At 37.3% G+C, this 9,404-nt stretch overlaps 1 long non-coding RNA gene across 2 annotated transcripts; it reads left to right on the forward strand.

Annotated features, from left to right (window-relative positions):
* The first annotated feature begins 1,278 nt into the window (after positions 1-1,278).
* On the forward strand, positions 1,279-4,373 carry LOC130997111 (uncharacterized). Of its 2 annotated transcripts, XR_009092969.1 has the most exons (3): positions 1,279-1,417; positions 3,456-3,520; positions 4,116-4,373. It is a non-coding gene; the product is annotated as an uncharacterized LOC130997111 (long non-coding RNA). The 2 variants fall into 2 exon arrangements; XR_009092968.1 differs by lacking the exon at positions 1,279-1,417 and having other exon boundaries at positions 2,983-3,520.
* Positions 4,374-9,404: the final 5,031 nt, after the last annotated feature.

Raw genomic sequence — 9,404 nt, forward strand, 5'->3', positions numbered from 1 at the left:
CTGCAATGAGCGGAGTCTCCAGGGTTGTTAATAAATGAAGTTAACATGTCTAGAATATGTCTTCATACATATGTCTAGCTACTTTCCGCTGCAAAATACTTTCGATGTTATATTATGTTATGTCGTACCTTGAGTCTTAAGAGTATGGTTTCTTATGATGTATAACTTGAATTAATGATATTAATAAAGTTTTTATGTTGTCTTTCATAGACTGTTTAAATGAGTATTAATGAGTAATTATGATGAGTTTTTTTAAATTGAGTAAATTTTACAGTTCTAAATGACGCCCCTTTCTTCCCCTTATTCTTTAATCCCATCCCTAGTCGTAGATCACTCGACTTAACTATGCTTAGTTAAGGCGGGCTGCGATAGAGTGGTATTAGAGCAAAGGTTAAGCTCTGAATTAGAAGTCTTGAGTGTAGTCTAAGAATGAGTCACTAGACTAATACTTTATTAACACCCGAGAGCTCAGCGCACCATCACATCAGGCTCAACGAGGTATGAAAGAATTTCAAGGTTTAATTGTCATTAAAGTTTGAAGAGTATGATGTTGATGTTACATGCTGAATCATGTAACGCCCTAATTTTCATAAACTTTTCAAACTAAAATCTTGAAGAACTAATAGTATGTAATGCCCCGACTTTTTATTAAGGATTATAGACTTTTAATTATTGATTTAAGGATTTCTTATGGTAATTAGGGTTCAGCATCCATTAATAAAATACGGACTTATGTGAATTTGATGATTACAAACGTGATAATTTATTTTTATTTTTATTTCAACGGATGATGCACTCAAAATATATTTTGAGTCCATTAAGAGAATGATGGAGCTCAAAGATTTATTTTGAGTTTTCAAATCAAAAAAAAAAAATTATGTATTTATTTATTTTTACCGAGAAATTTAGGAATGATGAGTTATAAAAATTTTCCATCAATATTTTTCTCAAATTATTTTCCTATGATGTATTTATAAATTGAGAGAGTGCACTAATGTTAGTGCTATTTATTCTAATTTTGATCACAAGAGTTTTATGCTCTAGCATTTTATTAATTGATGATTAGTCTTACATATATTTTTTTTCTTACACATGGGTTATTACTACACCACATTTTTATATTTACTTAATGTAACACCCCATTATCCTCCACTAATATTTTCTTTTCCCTACCACTAATCTTTTTCCCTACCATCACTAATATTTTCTTTTCCCTACCACTAATCTTTTTCCCTACCACTACTCCTACCTTTCCTACCACACTACTCCTTTTCCCCCACCACTACATTCTTTCTCCCACTCTCACAACTTTTCTCCCACCATTATCACACTCCATAGAAGCCTTTGAAGCCCCAAGAGAAGTAGCAAAGCAAGGGAGAGTGTGGGAAAACTATAGAGTGAAGGTTGTGCTTCGAGGGTGAGTTTTTCTTTGCTTTTTCTCAACTGAAAATGCTTTATGGCCATGGATTTTTACACATTTGTGTGCTATATTATGTGAGGATATGTTTTATGATTTTGGATGATTATTTTGGTAGAGTTTATTGGGTGAAAAACCGTGCATGAGGTAAGGCAGCGAATCTGCCATAAGAACACTGCTCGGCAGTGTTTTGAAAGGCGATTCCAGCCATCCAAACGGTTCCCAGAAATTCCCAAATTAATTGTGTATCATCTTTCATATGTTTTCTATACTTTGATAAAATTTCAGAAGGTTTGGAGCTCTTATGATTTATTTATGAATTTGTAAACATCACTGCCCATCTGGAATACATTTTTGGTAAACAATCTTTGGGAGGCCATAAGTACAGTTTCAATCGGTGAAAACCTTTGAAACTTGAATATGTCACTCTAGACTCCCGTATCTTTCTTTTGACATCGGTGTCACCATTTTTGAGTAAGGGAAACAACCGGTATAAATTCTTGAAATCTAGTTCTTATTCCTTGTACCATCCAGTAGATTTTACAAACCTACGACTTTGAGGTGGCAAAGGCCGACTTAAATCTTTGATTCTCAAGCCTATCTTTCTACTGAATATTCACTGACATGTTGGGAACTTACTTGTTCAGTTTTAGAATTTTTGGTGAAGCCTAAAGTGTTTTTTTCCGATTTATGTTCTAAATCTGCCAAACTTGAACTCTTTTTGTGCACTGAACTTTAGACAGTCATATCTTCTAAACCATGAATGTTCTTGGAGTAAATCCAACTGTAGAGTGTTATGATCTCTCCCTAGTTTCCAGATTGACCCTTGGGGTTCCCAGTGGAGTTTTGTAAAGGGAGATATGAATTTTTAAAGAAAGCCCACTGACTTGGTTGTAATCTGGAAATCTGAAATTTTCAGATTTTTGCTTGTTAAATACCCATCTTTGAGAGGGCATATCTTGCTCGTTTGAATTTTTTTTTCATTCGATTCAAATTGGAGAATGATCCTTGAAATGTCTAGTTTCCAGAATGTCTTTTGGAGCCTCATTTGGAGATCCGAGGCAGATTTGATGTCTGTTGCAAAACAACCTCTTAAGAGCTCAAGTTGTTGAATTATTTTCTATGTATCAAAGTTTATTTTAAAGGATGTTTCATGAAAGATTTAGTATATGTGCGTAACGAGTTTGGGACTATTTATTTTAAATGAGGTCCGTTCTTTTATTTAAATTATGATGGACTTTTAATGAATATTTTTGGGATTAAACTCTTATTTCTTGATTTATATAAATTATTTTTTAAGGACTTATAAATATGAATTTCGTAGGCCTACTGACCTACTGTGATCGACGGTTTGTCGATGTCTAATAGCTTTGAAAATTTTATAGCAAGTCCCTACATGAGTCTTGAGTACCCTGGTAAAATTTCAAGCCATTCCAACTTCGTTTGATACTTCTTTAAAATGCAAAACCTAAACTGCACATTACTACCTAGAATTTCAGAGAACAGAGGAAAGAGTCATTCATTTCAGTATTAACCTTATTGTGTTAGCTAGATATCCACCAAAGTTGAGCCCAGTTTGACAACGTTTACTATTTTTCAAAAATCCAAGTTTTCGATTGTTCAAAACTGCCGAACATGGTAGATCGTGGTAAAAACGTCATATCTCTCAAACCACTTGGAGTTTTCGACTCTACTTTTTTTTTTATATGAAACTAGACTCGAAGATCTTTCTTTCGGTATGAGTCTCGAGTTCAGGAGATGTCGGAGTCAGAACAGATTAAATTTTGAAGTTGAGTCAGTGTAAAAACAGAGCATGTTTTGATGATGTTTGATTGTGATTCTTATGTGCCTTATGTGTTTGTGTTGCCTATGTGTTTGAATGAGATTAGACGAGGTATGATTGATTTTTGACTGTCTTTAATGTAACGAATTATGGATGCTAGAACCCTAAAACATTAAAAGATACCCTAGGCACGTAGAATTAGACTTTGTCTTATGACAATTTCTTCACGAACTTATCGACTCTTCATCAATGAAGGTCCGGGCGACAGAAAGTGAAGCCGAAGAAGAAACGACTCCACGCCAGCTTTAAGAACAATTGAGGTGGGCATTACTTTTACTATACGTATATAGAGATCCCCTGCGTGTCGTAGGCCTCTTATACGAATATATGCATGAGATGATTTTAACTATTAATTTCAGTTTATTATTATGCCCAAATGATAAATGACTCTTATGAAATGAAAATGAAATGTTCATGAAATGAAATGAAATGTTTATGAAATGATTGACTGCCAAAAATGTTTATGTTTTTATATGTATCCTATCTGTGTTGGTTCGCCAACTTTAAAGGAAATCCAATTGGGATCCTATGCTAGACAAAGGTCGCTAGCTAGGGTTAACGTGTACACTCATGGAGACCGCGAGTCGCTTGCGACCGGTCTTGGCGTCCGTGGTAAGGAGGCCTCCTTCCCGGCGCGTGACAGAAAGGACAGATATGGATCATATAGACTGAAAATAGGATGCGCATCCACCTTTATGAAAATGAATGAAATGTTTTAGTAAGCGCAGGTCATTCAAGAAAACCCCTGTGTGTTACTGTTGGCAGTTCAATTTATATATGTATGCATGTTGTATTTTCGGCTTATGTCACTGAGTATTTTTATACTCAGCCCTGCATGTATTTCTAAATGTGCAGGTTGAGCAGGCGATGGAATGGATCGGTGTTGAGCGGATTTCCCTTTTGATGTTTATGTAATGAAACCTTGAGTATGCATCTCCATATGCATAACTCAGACGTTTTTTCACTGCAAACACTCTGACTTATTTATCATTTCTACTTGAACTTATTACTACTTCATTTTAATTAACTTTCAGTTGGGGTCTAGTCGTTATGGCAGACTCATTTGTGAATTACCCAAGTGGTTATATATATATACCACTAGTTTGTTATTAATGTTGGTTACTTAGTAAATCCCCTTTAATTTCCGTTTCTTATTGTTCACCCCAAGTCATAACCCCGGTTAACCCGTCATTGGGATAGTGGGCTGTGACAGAGTGGTATCAGAGCAGTTCGTTTGCTCTGGCACTAGAAACCTTATTCTAAAAAGCCAAGTCTAGTTTGATTCACTAGACATACGTGGGTTAATACGACACCGCTCAACACTCCATTGCATCGTGCTCAATCAAGGAAAAAGGTAACTGCAGTTACAACGTTTTAAAGATGTTATTGTTCTAAACTGTTTCATGAAGATGTTTATGTAAAGAGCATGCTATGATGAAATGTTGAATGTTTTGCCTTTCATGGCATATCATTGCAGTTATGATGATATAATAAGAAGAATGATAGAGAATTGACACATGCTTTCCCCAGAAAACATAGATTGCTATAAGTTGCATGATCACGATTCAAAAAGAACATAGACTGCTGGATTAGTAGGATATCTCTACAATCTAGATTCTTGAAGTGATGATTTAGAAGAATGATAGAGAACTTAGAGCATTTCAGCTTCCACAAGAAAACAATGGTTCTTTTGAATTACAAAGAGGAATGAAAAGACATGTACGCGTTGAAGGAAAAGCACGGAATGATGATACAAGATGAATTCAAGGCAAACATTGCATCAAGGGTTTAAGCATAAGTCTCTACGTTCGAATGTTTACACACGATGGAACATCGAATCGACTTATGTTACACGATAGATTATAAAAAGGGCGTGATTTGATTGTCTGCGGGTTATATATATATTTGTGACATACATGGGAAATGGGATCCGAGTCCACTAGAATAGAAGACCTTAAAATAAGTTTAGTTGTCTTAATGAAACTTATGTTTTGTTATGCATAGTATGTTCATAACCTTGTACATTTAAGAGTTTTACGTCTACTTACGTATAAGAAGACTCACACTTTCCCTTATCTATTAAAGAGGGTTACGTCCAGGCATATTCCGATAGTTAGGAAAGCTCCGCGTTTGACCCAGCAGAGACTACCCGGGCATATCGGGATTTTAGTATAGCTTTTGACGACGACATAAGAATTGTTATAGCTCAGTATACACGCCTTTGGACTGTTGCCCATATCTTTGGGACTACAAGTTATATAAGAAAATATGGTTCGACTGTCTGTATGTAGACCTTGGGGAATAAGAGTCTAGTTCAATAGGACTAGAACCTTAAGTTTGAGCTTTAAGTTGCCACTACGAACTCAAGTTTCGTTATGTATAGTATGTCCACGACTTCTCAAGTTCGGGACAATGTTTCCCGTGTGACTGGGAAGTGATGATGTTGGACCTGGCCAGTCCACATGATCCAAATCTCAGTAGACGTCTTTTGGGTTGAAAACCTATATGTTTCAACTTTCGGTTGAAAAGCCAGACGGGTTCTTACTCGAGGTCATTTTGTTCGACCTTGTAGTTAATCATTTCATACCCTCTGGTCATTCTTTTGAATCTCTTGAACAATTTCTACAACACCTTGCTTTGATGTTGTGTTGATTTTGAGCCTTGCAACTCGTGAGTTGTCATAGTAGATTCCCTTTATCGATAAGACTAAGAAGTATTAGTCTACTGACCTAGTATACCACCCAAACTATAGCTTTGTATAGTTGTCTCTCATTGTGTTTAAATTAGTTGAGATTAGTCTTTGTCCTATGAATATTATCGACCACTCATTATGATAGAAATTCAGAATCCAAATTGAGACCGTAATATAGAGTTTGCGTACATGAACGACTTTCTGTGTTGCATTCCAATTGACTGAATTTGCAGATTTTGGTTGAAGGCCAAAAGAAAAGCGATGACTCAAGAAGAGCTGTCAGACTTGTCTTAGAAGATTTTCAGACGGGGGTATATGACAATTATATTTCTAATAGCCGTTATAAGAGGAAAGGAAAAGAAGTGTTTAATCCAAAGCAAAACAAGATGGGATATGACCAAGTATGTACCATATTTTCTGCAGCATGTCCGTTAGGCCCCACAGTAGGTGGACATAGAAGAAAAGATGATAGACAAGTTTCACTCCGGCCTAAGGTACTCGACAATTATACTGAGTTTATGAACTCTGAATTGTTCAGCCAAGCTCTGGACGCCGAGGTAGTAGGCCCGAGATTTGCTCGACCCAAACTCAACTCAGGAAGCAAATGATCAAGGACGAAGGCAAGACTACTATGATAGTCGAAATGGCAAGAGGCCTTGGTAGGAAACATAGTGCCCAAAGGCAAGGACAAGGACATCAAACAAACATAGGACCTGCTAAGGATAAGTAGGGCCAGCCTGGGGTACCTCCATGGCCGAAGTTTTCCAAGTCATATTATGATATATGTTTGGATGATAGTAATACATGTTTTAAATATGGTCAGAAGGGCCATTTTGCTAAAGATTTCCAAGCGAGGCCACAAGGAGGGATGTGAAGATCGAATCAACCGGGTCAAGCACAACCATTTAGGGTCATTCTAGGCCAACAACTACTCTATCCACCACAACCCCCTTAAGTTAGAACCTATGCCCCGCACAAGAATAAATAAGGAAGCAAACAAGGAAACCTAATAAGTATGGGCACGCTACTCAACACACCTGTTATACTTCTGTTCGATACGGGTGCCTCGCATTCTTTCTCTGCAAGTGCATGTGCAAATACCCTAAAACTCATACCTGAAAAGGGCTAATCTGGACATGAGAAATTCTTTACCCATAGGAGGGGCGACGATAGAAACACATGCTTACTCAAACCAAGAGGTAAACATAGGATCATTTAAGGTCATAGTAAACAACTTGCAGTTTATACAATATAGGACATTGATGTAATCCTAGGGATTGACTGGTTAGCTAAGAACTACGCCACAGTTTTATGCAAGGAGCGGAAGATTGCTTTTAACTTTTCGGGGATGGATGCTTTGAGATAAACCTGGGGAACAGGATACCAATTATTTCAGCCTTACAAGCGAGGAAGATGATGAACAAGATAGACTGCCAAGCTTTCCTGGTATACCTGATCGGAGGAGTTGAGACCAAAGGGATAATTGAAGACGTAGAGATTGTACGGGAATTCTGAGATATTTTTCAGAAAATTTACCAGGGCTGCCACTCGATAGACAAGTAGAATTTACCATCGATTTTGAACCAGGATCAGCACCGGTATCCAAGGCACCTTATAGGATGGCTCCAAGGGAATTGGAGGAGCTAAAGATCCAATTACAGGAATTATTGGACCTAGGTTTTATCAAACCTAGTGTATCCCATGGAAAGCGCCTGTGTTATTTGTCAAGAAGAAGGAAGGCACCTTGAGGATTATTTATTCGACCAACTCAAAGGCGTGAGTGTAATCTTTAAGATCGATTTGAAGTTTGGGTATCATCAGTTAAAAGTTAGACATGAAGATATACCCAAAACGGCTTTCCGAATAAGATATGATCACTACGAATTCGTAGTTGTGCCGTTCGGATTAATAAACGCGCCAGTGGTGTTCATGGACCTCATGAACAGAGCATTCTATCCTTACTTGGATAAGTCCATCTTGGTATTCAAAGACGATATCCTTATCTACTCCAAGATTAAGAAGAATATAAGAAACATTGAGAATCGCGTTGCAAACACTAAGGGGTGAATGTCTTTATATCAAATTCACTAAATGTGAGATTTGGCTTAAGGTCAGAAGGTATCAAGGTTGAAGCAGTACAAGGATGGAGGTCACCAACAACTCCAAATGAGATAAGAAGTTTCTTAGGATTAGCTGGCTACTATCGAAGATTCATTGAAGGATTTTCAAAAATAGCAAGACCAATGACGCAGTTACTTGGGAAAGGAATCAAGTATACTTGGACTGATGAGTGCGAGAGAAGTTTTCAGCAGCTCAAGGACATGTTAACTACTGCACCAGTGCTAGCAGTTCCAGAACCAGACAGGGAATATGTGATCTACACGGATGCGTCGAAAAATGGACTAGGTTGTGTGTTAATGCAAGAGGGAAAGGTGATAGCATATGCATCGCGACAACTTAGACCACATGAACTGAATTATCCAACCCATGATTTAGAATTAGCTGCAGTGGTGCATGCACTGAAAATATGGAGACATCACCTATACGGAGTTAGGTGTGAGATATTCACCGATCATAAAAGCTTGAAATATTTTTTTTCAAGCAAAGGGATCTGAACATGAGACAAAGAATATGGCTCGAACTAGTAAAGGATTATGATTGTGGTATTAACTACCACCCAGACAAGGCCAATGTAGTAGCCGATGCATTGAGTCCTAAAGTCTCGTCTAAGTTAGGATACTTTCTCACGAGGGAAGATGAACTCATTAAAAACTTTGACAAGATGAGGATAGAAGTGATTAAACCACCTAATACAATAGCGAGTGTTATTGCGACAATACCCAGTTTGAGAAAAATGGTGGTAGAAGCAAAAAGGAAGGACGAAAAGATGGAGAAGCTACGAGGAAGAATAAGGATAAGAAGTTTCAAGAATTACAACGACGAATCAGATAATACTATCTTCTTTGAAGGGAAGATATGCATGTCCATGACAATGAACTTAAGAATAAGATAAAGCCATGGCACCCATATACTGTCACCAGGAAGTACTAAGATGTATTAAGATCTAGAAAAATTCTAGTTAGGAGGAATGAAACGAGATGTAACCTCATTTGTTGAAATATGTCTTGCGTGCTAGCAAGTGAAGGTTTTACAACATATCACATTGTTACTTTGAGTCTTCGAGCTCATAAAGTCAAGCTTAATGTCGTGTTTGGGACAAACTGAGCCCTTAACGAACCAATGAATTTCGTTGTCGAGATGGATTTTTTCGAATCCATCATACTTAAGCAAAGGTTGTCACGAAAGGGGGCAGTCAATGCCCACATGACTCGAGATTCCTTCGATGAATGAATAAAAGTTTATAACGGCGTTTTAGGCTGACTGCCTACATGCTCGAAATGGTTGGTCTCCTTACAAACTGTTTAAGTTGCCTTAAGAATGCTCTAGAGATA

Source organism: Salvia miltiorrhiza, chromosome 8, assembly GCF_028751815.1.
Source record: "Salvia miltiorrhiza cultivar Shanhuang (shh) chromosome 8, IMPLAD_Smil_shh, whole genome shotgun sequence".
Classification (NCBI taxonomy): domain Eukaryota; kingdom Viridiplantae; phylum Streptophyta; class Magnoliopsida; order Lamiales; family Lamiaceae; genus Salvia; species Salvia miltiorrhiza.